The sequence below is a fragment of the Nothobranchius furzeri genome, chromosome 16 (assembly GCF_043380555.1).
Source record: "Nothobranchius furzeri strain GRZ-AD chromosome 16, NfurGRZ-RIMD1, whole genome shotgun sequence".
Lineage (NCBI taxonomy): Eukaryota > Metazoa > Chordata > Actinopteri > Cyprinodontiformes > Nothobranchiidae > Nothobranchius > Nothobranchius furzeri.
In genome coordinates, this window is record NC_091756.1 from 60,226,975 (window position 1) to 60,243,492 (window position 16,518).

The 16,518-nt window shown below is 45.4% G+C and overlaps 1 long non-coding RNA gene across 1 annotated transcript; it reads left to right on the forward strand.

Annotated features, from left to right (window-relative positions):
- Window positions 1-11,027: 11,027 nt before the first annotated feature.
- LOC139063579 (uncharacterized) lies at window positions 11,028-11,306 on the forward strand. Its single transcript, XR_011516952.1, has 2 exons — window positions 11,028-11,141; window positions 11,219-11,306. It is a non-coding gene; the product is annotated as an uncharacterized lncRNA (long non-coding RNA).
- Window positions 11,307-16,518: the final 5,212 nt, after the last annotated feature.

The following is a 16,518-nucleotide window of genomic DNA, read 5'->3' on the forward strand; positions in this document are numbered from 1 at the left end:
TTTGATTTTTCTGGTCTCCCTGTTTGTTAAAACAGTTAAAGTAATAATATTAACTTTATATATAATTTAGATATGATATAAAGACCACGATTTCTAATACTGACTTGACTGAAACGTTATTAATACCCTTTTTTAATTAAAAAGCGTAGATTTTCAGAGATTTGTAAGTGGTTTCAATCACTAGTTTTCATATGAGGCTAAAGTTAGCTTCCGATTCGGGAATTGGCTAAAGGGCTAATACACCCAATTTTTCTCTACTCTGACCATTTTTATTCTGCTCTAGCTCAAAACCTACAATACATACACTCTTCAAACCTATTTTAGATTATTCTGGGCTCGTAGGAATGCATAAAGCATAGTTTGTGATTTGTGAAACCTTCCTCTGGTTTGTGAAACTTCAAAAAAGACAGATTTATGAATTTATTTTTCAGCATCTGGCCCACACTGGAACTGGTCCTGTGCACCCAGAAATAAAATGTATTTTCTGGACAAGCTTAGCTTTCAATATCTCTAAATATTTTTCAGTTATTGTGTGTGGTGTGCTGGGTCATTCTACTGTGGTTGCACAAATCAGGTGTCTTGCAACAGGTACAATAACTTTGAAATAGTAGCCGCTTCTCTAATTAATGCCGCCCTCCTTCTGATTCTGTTTCAGAATAATCCTATCCTTATAAAAAATAGATATTTTTGTCGACTGACTGCTTTGATCGGGTTTGGTTTATATTAATATTACCGGATTTAAGCACATGTAGCTGCAAATCATTCAGGAGTTACAGGCCTTAAATATAGATCTAAAATGAATATCGGACTTCTTCAAGTGACCCTGACAAAACTCCTTACATGTGCTTGTATTCTTCATTTGCTAATAAGATGTATTTTTATCTAAATTACAGGACAATCGAGGCTTTGAAAAATGGAACCCAGGCAGTGATTTCAGATGGTGAAATCAAGGTAATGTTTAATTATAATAAATTAAGACTCTAAAATTGGACATAGGATAATGCGATCCCTTGTTTTCTGTGGTAATGTTGCTTATTTTTAACTCTTGTCTCTACTCAGACTGTGTATAAGGATCTCTGCAGCGGTGGAGTGAAGTCTGGCCTCATGTATCTGTGGCACAATCCAGGTGTCTCGCTTAAATTAAAGCAAAGACTAAAGCCACTGATGTTCCACTTTGCTGATGCACAGGTAAATGTATACTGACTTACAATAAGCTGCATCACATTTATTTATGTGGATGCATGGTCAGTGGGCCACCTGGGTCCGTTGTCTAATGCTGAGAGGAACGTTTTGTTCATTTTTATGTTAACGTGTTTTATAGGTTGACGAGCTGACAGAGCGGATTGGTTCATGCTCAGGAATAGATAAACTAATAAAGAAGAGAGAGTTCCAGTTTCTGGACTTGGTGTTTGATGTCCTCGTTCCAGAGGTACAACGCAGTCTTCAGCAGTTGTTGGTATAAAAGTTACTTTTCGAAAACATTTGACAGTGTATGAAGTAATCCTTAACAGAGTTTGGTGGCAGGAGAATCTCGTCTCTGCTTTTTGCGGATGATGTGGTCCTCCTAGCTTCATCCAGCTCTGACCTTCAGCTCTTGCTGGGTAGGTTCGCGGCCGAATGTGAAGCGGCTGGGATGAGGATCAGCACCTCCAAATCTGAGACCATGGTTCTCGACCGGAAAAGGGTGGCTTGCCACCTCCGGGTCGGGGGAGAGGTCCTACCTCAAGTGGAGGAGTTTAAGTATCTCGGGGTCTTGTTCACGAGTGAGGGTAGGAGGGATCGGGAGATCGACAGGCGGATTGGTTCGCGTCTGCAGTGATGCGGACGCTGAGCCGATCTGTCGTGGGGAAGAGGGAGCTGAGCCAGAAAGCCAGGCTCTCGATTTACCGGGCGATCTACGTCCCAATCCTCACCTATGGTCATGAGCTTTGGGTAACGACCGAAAGAACGAGATCGCGGATACAAGCGGCCAAAATGAGTTTCCTCCGTAGGGTGGCCGGGCTCAGCCTTAGAGATAGGGTAAGGAGCTCGGACATCCGGGAGGGACTCGGAGTAGAACCGCTGCTCCTCTGGATCGAAAGGAGCTAGTTGAGGTGGTTTGGGCATCTGGTCAGGATGCCTCCTGGACGCCTCCCCGGGGAGGTGTTTCGGGCATGTCCTGCTGGCAGAAGGCCCCCGGGTCGACCCAGGACACGTTGGAGAGGTTACATCTCCAATCTGGTCCGGGAATGCCTTGGGGTCCTGCCGGAGGAGCTGGTGGACAAGGCCGGGGAGAGGACGGTCTGGAGCTCCCTAGTTGGGATGCTGCCCCCGCGACCCGGACCCGGATAAGCGGAGGAAGACGATGACGTTGAAGTAATCCTGCATGTTTTTCAGGTAACAATAAAAGTGTTGGAAAAATGGGAGGGGATGAATCGATATGCAGCTGAGAAAGCCATGCTTCAGCAAATTCATTTGTACCCAAAATAAAATGGTTGTGAAATCAAGTGTTTCTTTGGTTTTATTGTCTTTCACTCAAAATAAATCCCAACTAGCTAAATAGTTATCAGCTGTAGTAGTTAAATTCTGTTGCAATGAGCTGCTGTGATACACAATAGGACAGTGTTATGGATATTTAATAACTAATTTTTGTTGCTGGTGAGAGAGGAGTGTTGCTGAAATGTTTTTCACTGCTTCTGGGAGTCCTGTACTTTAGCAATTGGTGTAGGTCAAAAGTTCATCTTGGGCTTAACAATAAAACTGAATATTTAGCCAGTACTATTTTGTTTGCACATTTTGAAAAGTCTTAGTTTAACGTGTTCTCATTTTATCCATATGTTTTTTTTAATTCACTTTACAGCCTTTTATTGTGTGTGTGTGTGTATATATACATATATATGTGTGTGTGTGTATATATATATATATGTATGTATGTGCTACTGTCATAAAAATTCCCTGTCTGAAGAACAAAGGGATTTAATATTCAATTTTCATGCAACGCAGGTAACAACGTTACTTAAGTTTGCCAGTCCAGATATGAAGAGAAAAAAAAATCCGAAATTAAAAGCTTTTTCCGGTAAATTTTGTTTTTTAAAAAACTACTTCCAGTGAAAGTAATGACTTCTGGTTAAGGTAATGAACCACCATGTAATTTTTCTCTTAAATGTGTACAAATCGAAGAGAAAAACGACACGGTATGGTTTTGACAAATCCAAACTACTTTTGTGCTTTGTCAATAAAGCGTATTCAAGAAAAAAAAACTACTTCCGGCAAAGGTAATGACCCGAAAAAAAACTACTTCCGGCAAAGGTAATGACTTCCGGCGAAGGTAATGACACTTGTTTTTCCGGATACGTCATTTCCTGTCACGGCAAAGATGCCAGCTGATGTCTGCAGCCAGATGCTTTTGCACTTGGAAGGGAAAGAAAGGAGCTGCAACAGTAGCTGCATGTCACTCTCCCCCAGTGTGATGCTATGACGTGTTTAGTAGTTAGTAATGCATTTTTTAATTTTTCTGTATATTACATTTATGGTGATAAAACATTTATAAAGATCTTCAGATAAGAAAAGTCGTTTGTTAGCCGTTAAGCTAAGCGTAAGCTACCTGCTGTGAGGACAGTGTACATTCACCACACAGGGCAAATTTCTACTTCACAAGTTTTGACAAAAAAACTAAAATATCCCAAAATCTAAACCTCAGATCTGTACTAGTTTGAGGCATTTTTACAGAGAGGAGAAGTAGCTGAAGCGTGTCATGTATAATATGTGTATGGTATGTAAACGCTGTGTCATTAAATGAATGAAAACTGATACTGCTATTTCCCGGTATTAAATGTTAATGCCCATCGGCTGATTATTATTTGTAGACCGATAATGTCGAACATCCCTAATTCATATGCTTCATCCAGGACAAAAGCAGTAGCATTAAAAATAAAGAATAGAATAGAATAGACTTTGTTAATCCCACAGTGGGGAAATTCACTGGTTACAGCAGCACTAACACTTAGAGGAAAGGAAGAAGAAAATAATAATAACAGTACATGTAAATACAAAAACCACTATAAATTTGGCCAGTGGTAAGTAGCGGCTATGCTGGATAAGAAGCGATTCTGGGGTGACATCATAAATGCAACATTGGATATGTATTCTTTTAAAGAGCAAGTCACCCCCAAATCACATTTTTTTCCTGATAAACTATATAAAGGAGTGTCTAATCGTGCTGCAGACACATGTCCTCAATAATTTGGCAGTTCAGTGCATCTTGGTTAAAATTCAAATATTCTGCCTAAAACTGTCAGTGTTGTGCCGTCGTCAGGGAAAAATTCTGCACTGTATTTGAATTTAAATCTGCCACCGCTATTGGCTAAGAGGTATGCTATGATGTCATCTGGTATATTATGATGTCATAATGCCATTGTGAGCCTGTGTGTGTGTGTATTTGTTAGCGGCTCCGCCCTCTCGGTCTGCCAAGCAACAGCATTTGTTGCATTTTTCACACATGAAGAGGGAGTGAAGTAAGTTTCTTATAGGGGGTGACTTGCTCTTTAAATTAAGAAACTTTACAGCAAACAGATCTCCCATTACGTGACATAGTCGAAACACACAAACTTACTTTTCAATTAAAGGGGCACTTTTTCAGATTTTTGCATCATTTTCTTGAGCTAATATGTGCTAACATGACACTTTAATGAAAGTCACTCATCTCCTCTTGTGGCCAGAATACCACACTTGCAACTTAAGAGTATCTGGACCGCTTCTTTGAATTACCGTATCTTGCGTGAGGCAGTAACGAGCTATAACTGGTTAGCATTTATTGTAACATGTTCATCATGATGAAGCCTCAGCAGAGACAAAGACCTTCATCTGATAACGCTAAAAAACTGGATGCGGACCTAACGATCACCCTGTTTCGCTTGTAAGTACAACTTTAATATGTTTTACTTGTGCATGTGAGTCTGCGGTGTGCGTGCTCGTGTCCACGTGCAAATGCGTGCTCTTGATAAGGACATGTTTTTCCGACTGTGAAACTCCAAGTCCACGTTGGAGGATTGAAGGAGGTGCTGTCTATCACTGCCTCGCAGCCACTCTCTCGATCCGCTAGGTGATGCCTCCTTTAGGCACACTTTTTCTAACAGGAAGTGTGAGTGAAGTAAGACTCCACCTATGATGTAACCAACCCTTTAAGTTTCGGTTTTACAGGTTCAGTATTGTAATGTTGTGACGAAAGGCTTTTTAAAGGTGTTTTGAGTCGTCCCTCCCTTGTGACTTTGCATTTAACACTCCTACTTTAGATGTTATTATTCAATTCAATTCAATTCAAAAATACTTTATTAATCCCAGAGGGAAATTGATTGCTGTAGTAGCTCAGAATAATAATAATGATCAAGTCATTGTCATGACTCCCATCCTTCACCCTCCTCCACTTCCTCATTATACCTTCATTCAGCTCACCTGGTTCCTCTCACCAAGCTCCAGCCAAGCCCTGCTTTCCCCAGCAACCTCTGTCAGCTTCAATCAGCTCCATTCATTCCACCTGCTCCTGTAATCAGCCTCATCCCATTCACCTGCTTCCCCTGCTATAAAGAACCAGCCATCCAGTCAACCGATGCCAGATTATTACAGCCTTGCCAGTAGTTCTCCAGCCATCCACCATGCCTGATCTTTGCCTCTGGACCTTGTTTTTTGCCTTACCCCTGCCTTGCTCTCTGCCTGCCACTTTGACCTTAGCCTGCCTCTGAACCTGCCTCAGCCTTGCCCTCCAGGTACCTCTGCATTAAATAAAGACTTTTTAATATATTTTTACTGTGTTGGTGTCTTCACGGGTCTTCTGAACTCGGTTCCTGACAGTCATCAAAGAGTTGTTGTATATTACAATGGCTGTTGGCAGGAAGGATCTCCAGTAGCGGTCAGTGTTGCAGCCAAACTGAAGAAGCCTCTGACTGAAGACACTCTTCCGTTGTCGGACAGTCTTGTGAAGAGAATGCTCAGGGTTGTCCATCATTTTCTTGATTCTCTGGAGAATCCTTCTTTGCATTATCTCCTCCAGCGGTTCCGAAACTGCCGAAACTCTGGCCGAGTCCTTGAAAGGGCTTGGAGTTCCTTCATCTTGGCCAGTGATCTCACGTTGCCCATTACGATCGATGGAAGAGATGGTTTGAATTTCCTCTTTCTCTGTCTCCGTTTTGCTCCTGCTCTGCACCCACGCTTCTTGCATTTTAGCTCATTTGGGATTTGTGGCTTCAGTTGAGGTATTATTTCAGCCTTTCCGATGTTAGTCAGCTGCTCCCGATTGTAAACCAGCTTGTTGCCATGGTTATGCATCATAACAAATGCTCAAAAAGTGTCATGAGTCGGGGTGAGTACTCCCGTCGCACATTCCACCTTTGAGTTGTTTTTCAGGAGAGGGAGGCGCCCAGCTGCTTCTGGTTAGCAATCAACGGCACTGGCTTCTTAAGGAGTTGGAGAACACACCTCAACGCGGGATGATTACTACTACTCGGATTTTTTTGGAACATCTCTGGAGTAGAGCCTTCTCAGGATTCAGTGACTCATCAGGAAACTCACCTTTGCCACTTAACAGTCTGGACTCAGCTTCCCGTGTTCTCCATCTCTCCAGTCGCCCCACTCCTCTGCTTCCCACAAGCTCCCTCTCCTGGATTTACTCACCTTGACTCACCCAACTCTCGACCGGCCCCTCCCGATTTTTCCTCATCTCCTTCGCCCAGTAAGTCTTATCTCTGCACCTCCTCAGTTAAGACTTACTTCTCAGGACTCACCTTATTTTGCTCTCCCCCTCCTCAGACGCTGAGTACGGACTTTACTCATCCACTGGAAGCTCCAGTGCGCTTTTGGTTCCTGTCTACTAATAAATACCTTTTTTTGATCTTTATTTGTGAGTGTGTTGATTCTGCATGTCCTGGGTTAAACTCCTTCCCCAGATCATGACAGAATCATCCCGCCAACCCGCTAACCCAGCAGACTCAACCCTCTCAGATCTTCTTCAGAGAGTGTCTCAACAGGAGCAGACATTACCACTGCTTATGGATCAGCTCAACGCTGCCCACAATCGTTACCAGCAGTTGGAGGCCCTAGTCCGGCAGATCCATGAGCGGGTTACGCAGCCGCTGCCACAGACTACAAGGTCGGAACCTCAAGCAGCCGCTCCTGTTGCTTCCGGACCGGGAGTTCCTGTCCCCACAGAGACTTCTCATTTTCGTCCAGCCATTTCTCCTCCCTCACAGACATTCAGCGGTGAGTTCGAAGAATGCCACAGCTTCCTGCTCCAGTGCCGGCTTGCGTTCGAACGCTCACCTGGAGCCTTTCCCACGGACTCAAGTAAGATTTCTTACGTTATTGGACTGCTACTTGGAAGAGCCCTACGGTGGGCGGAAGCTAAGAGCCATTGTGCTGCCTTTTTAGCAGGACCTTTTGATGAGTTTTTAGCGGACTTTACATTAACTTTTGGACAGACCGAGTCCGTTTCAGATATAGGAAAGAGACTCTGGAACCTGTCGCAGGGCCGACGATCGGTTGCAGACATGTCGGTAGAGTTCCGAACCCTGGCAGCTAGGACTTCGTGGAACGAGGAGGCGTTGATGGCTGCATTCACGGAGGCCCTCAGTGTTCGTGTACGGGATCAGCTGGCGCTGTGCCCCGAACCTCAGTCTCTCGAGGGGCTCATTCGCCTGGCCATCTCCATTGATAAACGTCACCAGGAGCTACGGCGCCCCGCCAGCAGTGCCCGTCCAGCTCCTATTCCTGACCGAAACCTGGGTGGTCTTCGCTCCTTTTCCGAGACCCCCACAGCTGATGAACCTATGCAGATGGGTCGCACTCGCCTTACCCCAGAGGAACGGGAACATCGTTTGAGGTCAGGTCTCTGTTTATATTGCGGGCAGACCGGACACTTTGCCAGAGCCTGTCCTGCTCTGGGAAAAGGGAGAGCCCATCAGTAAAGCCGGGGCTACTGGTGGGCGGAAATTCAGACTCTTTTAGCTCCCGTTGTTCAATTCCATGCACTGTGTGTTTTAATTCTGAACAATTTCAGTTAGAGGCTCTGGTGGACTCTGGTTGTGAGCAATCTATGTTGGATGTCGGTTTGGTAAAGAGGTGGAAAATACCTACCACCCGTTTGTCTTCTCCTCTCACGGTTTCGTCTCTGGATGATCGCAGTTTGTCCACCATCACTCACCAGACCATCCCACTGCAGATAAAGGTGTCAGGTAACCACACAGAACTTCTGGCATTTTTTGTATTTCCCTCTCCCCAGTCTCCAGTGGTTCTTGGCCATTCCTGGTTGAAACACCACAATCCCCAGCTGAACTGGAGAACCAGTCAGATTGAAGGATGGAGTCCTGAGTGTTCTCTAGCCTGCCTTCGCTCAGCTGCACCAACTCTCCAACATTCCACAACCTCTCCTTCTGAGAAGATTGACCTCTCCAACGTTCCTCCGGCCTACCATGACCTCCGACAGGTATTCAGTAAGGACCGTGCTTCTTCTCTTCCCCCACACAGACCTTTTGATTGCTGCATTGAGTTGTTACCCGGAGCCCCACTTCCCTCCAGTCGACTATATCACCTTTCCAAACCTGAGAGGGAGAGCATGGAGAATCGGCTTTATGTGAAGGCCGAGAAATGTGTTTTTCATGTCTCTACTGTTAAGTTTTTAGGATTTGTGATCGAAAGTGGAAGACTGAGGGCTGACCCTGAGAAGGTCCAGGCGGTCACAGAGTGGCCTACCCCCTCGTCACGTAAACAGCTTCAGAGATTCCTGGGTTTTGCCAATTTCTACAGAAGATTCATCAGAAATTTCAGTCAGACTGCCATACCTTTAACCAACCTCACATCCACTAACCGCCCTTTTGTTTGGTCCACAGAGGCTGAAGCAGCCTTTCAGAAGCTGAAAAAACTATTCACAAATGCTCCAGTGCTCCATCGCCCAGACCCCCAACTCCAGTTTACACTCGAGGTGGATGCCTCAGACACCGGAGTCGGCGCCGTGTTGTCACAGGTATCACCGCTCGACCATCGCCTTCACCCTTGTGCTTTTTTTTCTCGCCGTCTCACCCCAACAGAGAGCCGATATGACGTGGGTGACAGAGAGCTCTTGGCGGTGAAACTCGCCATTGAGGAGTGGAGGCACTGGCTCGAGGGAGCTGAGATTCCCTTCATCATCTGGACTGATCACAAGAATTTGGTCTACCTCAGAGAGGCCAAGAGACTAAACCCACGACAATACAGGTGGTCCCTTCTCTTCTCTCGTTTCAACTTTCAGATTTCATACCGACCCGGATCCAAGAACGTAAAACCGGATGCTCTCTCGAGACAATATGCTTCTGACCAGGAGACTGAGCTCTCCACCATCCTACCCCCGGCGTGTGTTGTGGGAGGTGTGACGTGGGAGATACGTGACCAGGTACTGGAGGCACAGAGAACTGACCCTGATCCAGGTAAGGGACCTCCAGACAGGCTCTGGGTTCCGCAGGCTGTGAGAAGCAAGGTCATTCACTGGGCTCATACTGGCAAATTTTCACTTCACCCCGGAGTAGGACGTACTATTGCACTCATCAGACGCACATTCTGGTGGCCGGCCATGTACCGAGATGTCAAGGATTATGTTTCAGGTTGCCACATCTGTGCTCAGCAGAAGGGTGATCACCGTGCACCTGCTGGACTGTTGAACCCTCTGCCGACCCCCTCTCGACCATGGTCTCATGTGGCTCTGGATTTTGTGTGTGGTTTACCGAATTCTCAGGGATTTAACACCATACTCACCATTGTGGACAGATTCTCCAAAGCATGCCATCTCATTCCTTTGAAAACTCTTCCATCTTCTACTGTTACAGCCAAACTGCTCATCAGACATGTTTTCCGGTTGCATGGTATCCCGGAGGAAATCTTGTCCGATCGTGGTCCCCAGTTCATATCCAGAGTCTGGAGGGAGTTTGCAGAGGCTCTGGGGGCCCGAGTCGCCCTTACCTCTGGACACCATCCCCAGACCAATGGTCAATGTGAGCGTATGAACCAAGAACTCGGTGCTATGTTACGCTGTGTATGTTCTGCTCACCCGTCATCATGGAGTTCGCACCTCCCCTGGATCGAATACGCCCACAATTCTCACGTCTCTACGGCAACAGGTCAGTCACCTTTTGAATCCTCCTTGGGTTATCAACCTTCCCTGTTCCCTCCACAGTCTCCAGCCCTCACCACGGTTCCACAGTTTCTCCGGGGGGCCAAACGGGCCTGGGCCTCCACCCGGGCGGCTTTGGACAGGACGGCGGCCTCCAACAAACGGCTTGCTGATCGCAGGCGGCGTCCTGCCCCGTCCTACGCTCCTGGTCAGGAGGTTTGGCTCTCCTCCAAGGATATCCCCCTGAAGGCGTCCAGCCGCAAACTGTCGCCCAGGTTTCTGGGTCCTTTCAGGATTCTGGACATCCCCACGCCCTCTACTGTCCGGCTGGCCCTGCCTCCCTCTCTCAGGGTTCACCCTGTGTTCCACGTGTCCTTGGTGAAGCCGGTGACCACGAGCCGTCTCTGCCCTACGCCTGCTCCTCCCCCGCCTGCACGGTTCTACAAGGGGGGTCTGGTTTATTCTGTTCGCAGGATTCTGGACTCCCGACCCCGTGGCAGGGGCATCCAGTACCTCGTTGACTGGGAGGGGTACGGCCCGGAGGAGCGTTCCTGGGTTCCACGCTCCTTTATTGAAGATCCGTCCCTCATCCGGGACTTTGAGGTGGCATCTGCCAGGACGCCGGGAGGCGTCCGTTGAGGGGGGGGTACTGTCATGAGTCGGGGTGAGTACTCCCGTCGCACATTCCACCTTTGAGTTGTTTTTCAGGAGAGGGAGGCGCCCAGCTGCTTCTGGTTAGCAATCAACGGCACTGGCTTCTTAAGGAGTTGGAGAACACACCTCAACGCGGGATGATTACTACTACTCGGATTTTTTTGGAACATCTCTGGAGTAGAGCCTTCTCAGGATTCAGTGACTCATCAGGAAACTCACCTTTGCCACTTAACAGTCTGGACTCAGCTTCCCGTGTTCTCCATCTCTCCAGTCGCCCCACTCCTCTGCTTCCCACAAGCTCCCTCTCCTGGATTTACTCACCTTGACTCACCCAACTCTCGACCGGCCCCTCCCGATTTTTCCTCATCTCCTTCGCCCAGTAAGTCTTATCTCTGCACCTCCTCAGTTAAGACTTACTTCTCAGGACTCACCTTATTTTGCTCTCCCCCTCCTCAGACGCTGAGTACGGACTTTACTCATCCACTGGAAGCTCCAGTGCGCTTTTGGTTCCTGTCTACTAATAAATACCTTTTTTTGATCTTTATTTGTGAGTGTGTTGATTCTGCATGTCCTGGGTTAAACTCCTTCCCCAGATCATGACAAAAAGTGAAAAAAGCTAAAAAAAAATGGCAGTAAAAATCCTCCAAGCTTCACAGCACCAGAAACAGAAAAGTAAAGTGTCCAAAAAATACAGTTTTCTTGAGAAACTAGAAGAAAAAATGTCCAAGAAAAGGCAAAACTTACAAATAGTCAACAGAGCTACTCCAACATGCAGCCGCCCAGAGCAGCGCAGTTCCGGAATGCTTCAGTGCTGATTGATGGGTGACCAACAGACTTCTGTAGGATGCAGACTGAACAAGTACGTCAGCCACTGAAGCACGGATACACTAAAGCATACAGATTTGGACTGAAATAAGGCCTTACATTTCCCGGTTTTGCCTTGTATCATAGTGACTTTTAAAAATGAGAAAACATGGAAGTGATAGACAATCACATTTTCTATCCCAACCATATAGGCTCCAGATATAAATCACGTTAACGCTAATGTGACTAAAAGCAGAGGTAGCCAGATCTTTTCACTTCCTCTCACATCCCTCAGCTTCTTGCATTTCTTTTGACTCAGCTCTCATTCAGATTGTGAGCCCTCAGCCCCCACCACAGTAGTGTAAGCTGCACCGTTAGATCTACTATACGTGGTTTTAGAAGTGTAGTTTTTAAAGTTTGGGCTTTATTTCTTTTCCATGTAATATAATTTATTTTGAAGGTGGGAATTTGATCCCTGCCCACTGACAGATAAACACCAAGAGCGTAAGAAAACATGTCCGTCACTCAAGGATCAAGACAACAGCTCATTCAACCAATAAATTATTCACGGTTCTGTTACCGCTGAATTTAGACTTGCAGAGCAGAGCAACAAGGCCTCTGCATCCTCCTTTCCTAAACACGAGATCCCTAAAGATGTTTTCTTTCCTCGCTGGAGGAAATGTTTAGATTTCTCTCATTTACTGTAGAATTATTCACAAGTTATAAGTGCAGCCGTTATTTTTTAATTACCGGTAGACATTTTGAGAGGTTTGTTTTCTCTGTGCATCAATGAGAGCTTTAAATTTCATAACATGTGAATGCACGTTTTGCACCAATAAGGTGTGAGGACACAGGGAGGTTTTACATGTGATCTAAATGTGTTTGAGAGACACAGGAGCAGAGCTAGGAGTGGTTGTCTGTGTAAAGAGCGAGATCACCAACTCAGCTGCATTGTGTTTCACTCCGGCTGAAACCTGATCGGCCAGTGCATCCTACCACCAGAGATCACTCCTCTTCACCAGAATTTATCGCTTCCAAACCTTTTTGCAACATTTCATTCTTGTTCATCGGTGAAACAGATGAACACAAGCTGTTAGAGAGAGAGCATCAAAGGATGTTCTTTAATGGAGCAGCTTTTGTTTAAAGTTAAATGATCATGTAAAGAACATGCACTGATCCAGCAGCAAATCTCTATACTCCCTAATCCATTATTGGTCTTGTAGTGTGCAGACCATTTTCACAAGAGGACATTGGTGTAATTTGTCCTTGTCCTCTCACCTCAACAGACATCCCAGAGCTTCACAGACATGTGTGATAATGTTTGATCGAAAAAATGCATGCAAATCATTTACACTTGAAATTATAAGTAAACTGGACTGAATGAATATGTGTTGGAGGTAAACGTTCTCACTCCCAGCGCGTCAAAAACAAACGCTTGGTCAGCCACCCTCTATATCAGACCCCTGATGCCAAAAGTGCCCTTTTTCGTTACTTATGTGCGAAAAGGGGTTTTTTTCCCTTATTTGACTGCAGATCCCAATGCAGCGTTACACTGACGCGATGGGATGTCCGCAGCCAGGGCACCAAACAAGCTCATTGTACCTCACCTTAACCTTATCCTCTTATTTAACCTTCCCCTCACCCCTATCCTAACCTTAACCGTCTTGCTGGCGAACACATTAGTGATGTGTCGATCGCTCTAAAAGACGGCTCTATGAAGTGAACGGAGGGAGCCGCCTCGTGATTGGTCGAGTTTGGACCGAGCCAACGCGAGGGGGAGGTTTCAACTACCACGGTGGAGGTTAAAAGTAGAGGGTATGTGTAACCTCCCCCTCGCCAGATGGTATGTTCTAACGTTCCCCTTGGGCGGCAAATACGAAAATTGACAGTCAGACTCTGACTGTCAGAGCCAGAATGCATGGGAACCAAACGCTTGATCACAGTGAGAGTAACGTTTTAGGTAGCAAGAGGGTTAAGGTTAGGATGAGGGAGAGGGGAAGGTTATAAATAGTGAAACGTTAAGGTTTAGGTGCGGTTAAACGAGCTGGTTCGGTGCCGCATCTGCGGATATCTAATCACGTCAGTGTAACGCTGCATTGGGATCTGCAGTCAAATAAGGGAAAAACCCCTTTTCGCACATAAGTAACGAAAAAGGGCACTTTTGGCGTCTGGGGTCTGACGTGGAGGGTGGCTGACCAAGCGTTTGTTTCCGACGCTTAGGGTGTGAGAAAGTGTTGGTTGGAGATACTAATAATTACAAAATAAATTTAATACAAATACAAGTTACTGTAACTATGAAAAAGTAGTACAAAGTACTTAGAAATGTGTTTACTGAACTAACCTTCTCAGTGGCCTAGTGGTAGAGTGTCCGCCCTGGGACTGGGAGATGGGGGTTCAAATGGCTAAGAGGCTAATAGTGGGAGCTGGCCTTCTGGGTGGGGCCTGGTGGGTTGCTTTGCTCTGTGTTGGGCGGTGTTGCCTGCTCACCGTAAGTACAGGACCATCTCTAAGTGTTCGGGAATGGTTGTGCCATCTCTGTACAGTATACCCGGACCAGTGTGTGTAGGGTGTGTATGGGGGTATGGGTGGGTGCATTCTTGTGTGTCTTTAGGTTGTGTGCGTTTGTGTGTGAGCTTAAGAGTGGAAGTGTGTGACTGTGTTTGTGTGTGACTGTATCTGTCAGGCAGAGGTGGAAAGTAATGAATTACATTTTCTCATGTTACTGTAATTGAGTAGGTTTTTTGTATATTTATACTTTTTAAGTCGTTTTTAAAATCTGTACTTTTACTTTTATTTGAGTACGTTTTTAAAAAAGAATTGTAATTTGCTACATTTTAAATCATATCCGTCACTGAGTAAAAATAAATCATAGGCTTGATAAATTAAAAATATTGCGTGTAGCATCATTGGAACAGAAAGAGACACCTGCATGAGCGCCGCGTCTAAACCGTGGGGGGTGTGGGGGTGTACACTTCTGCTCTAAAACATCAGTTCAGTCCCTGTGATCCACTCACTGTTTACCTCCTCTCTCCCTCCTCTCCTGTGGGTTGGAACCCGCACCTTCGCGCACCGGTGTGACGTCATCAGAATTCTGCTCGGTTCGGTAGCCGGACTCGGTTCCGTGTTTGAAACGTGTTTCTCTACCGCTCCGCACGGCAGCGGCAAAATAACGTTTAGAGCTCATAACAAGCGGATTCTCAGCGCTTTGCTCATAAAACAGAAGACCTGCAGGCCTCTGAGAGTTAAAACATCCTGATACTGTTCAGGTGTGAACATGGTGCTCCATCCCTGTGTTTGAACTCAGAAGAGGCTTCTTGATGCCACAGATATGTGATGATTTAGCTTGTTTCTTTATTTTACTCCAGAATTAGAGATTAAATTATTACTAAAGCAGTTCAGTGTAGTTAAATTAGTCATTCAAAAGATTGTGTGTGTGTGTGTGTTACACACATAGGACTGCATGAGACAGCATGGTTTCATCAAATCCATGCATCCTATATCTTGGCTGAAGTAACAGCTCAGGAAAATAACTTATATTTCATACATAATGACGTTTCTACAGTATTTATGATAATGTTTTATCTTATATTGGACCTATCTTTGGTCTGGGAGGTGTAACTTATCATGATACAAGCCTTTTAAAACATATTAAAGTGTTACAAGAGGAGATAAATGCATGAATATAAAGTTCATGTTTGGAGACCAACCTTCACAGTTTGGAGGCTCACGCTGGTGAGGAGACACCGTTAGTTCTAGTAACTCCTGGGCTCCCAAGGCCTGTTCTGACAGGATGGACGTTACGGGACCCTTAAGGATTCCAGTTGGATGGTTGGAGGATCATTTAGGAGGATTGGGATGAACAAACTGATTTCAGTGGTGAAGGGTTAAATGAGTGAGTGAATATTGTAATGTGGGGTAGGTGCACATAAGCTTCTTTGCTTCAGCCTACTCCATGTGAGCATTGTTGTTGTAACGTTGTGAAATTTGAAAGAATACAACAAATGTAACTGCTCAATGAATGTGCTAAATAAATAACCCATTACCAAGGATGAACTCTGCTAACTTTAAAGGTCAGAGAGGAGCTCTAGGATGGACATGGATAAAGGAACTGTAATGTAGAGGTAAAGCAGGGCAGGGCCAACGTTAGCAGCTGTCATACGGCCCATCCGAAATGTTTGAATTTAGCTTGTTATGTGACAGGTTAGAGCACAGTCTCATGTTAGAGTTTTTCATGAGAGCATTGAGATCCCTCACATGCTGATGGCATCTAAAAATGAACTTTTTTTCTTTTTTCTAACTAAAGAAAAATTTTAATCACAGTTGAAACGTACAAGCCTAGAAAAACCTCGTCCAATCAATGTGCACGTCCTGTTCTCACTGACTGGATAGAAATCCCTCCATCAAACTGTGTGTGTGTGTGCGCGCGCACACACGAGCATGTTGTGAACTGGTGTTGTGGTTTTGCACTGATGTAACCATCTTCATGCCAACAAAAATGTAACTAACTTTCACTTCGAGTACATTTTATTTACGATACTTTTTACTCTTACTTGAGTAAAACTTTAGACAAGTACTTTTACTTGTACTTGAGTATAAAAATTATCAAAGTATTGGTACTCGTACTTAAGTAGGACATTTTAGTACTCTTTCCACCTCTGCTGTCAGGCAGGGTCTTGGACTCCTCCCCTCTCCTGGGACATCTGTGGCACTACAAAATCTTAGCCTGGAGCGTGAGAGTGTCACGGTCTGCGTCTGCCCCTTCCTTAATGTGCCTCCTGGTGTTCTCCATCCCTCTCTAGATTCCGTTTTGTGTCTCCTAGCGCCCTCATGTGTCCTTTGTCTGCGTCTCAGTTAGGTGTCTTATGTTGTACTTTAAAGTCAATTTCTCCCATGTCCTGTGTCATTCATTCATCCCCAGCCCTCCGGGTCTTCACATTCTGTAGCTCCAGCCT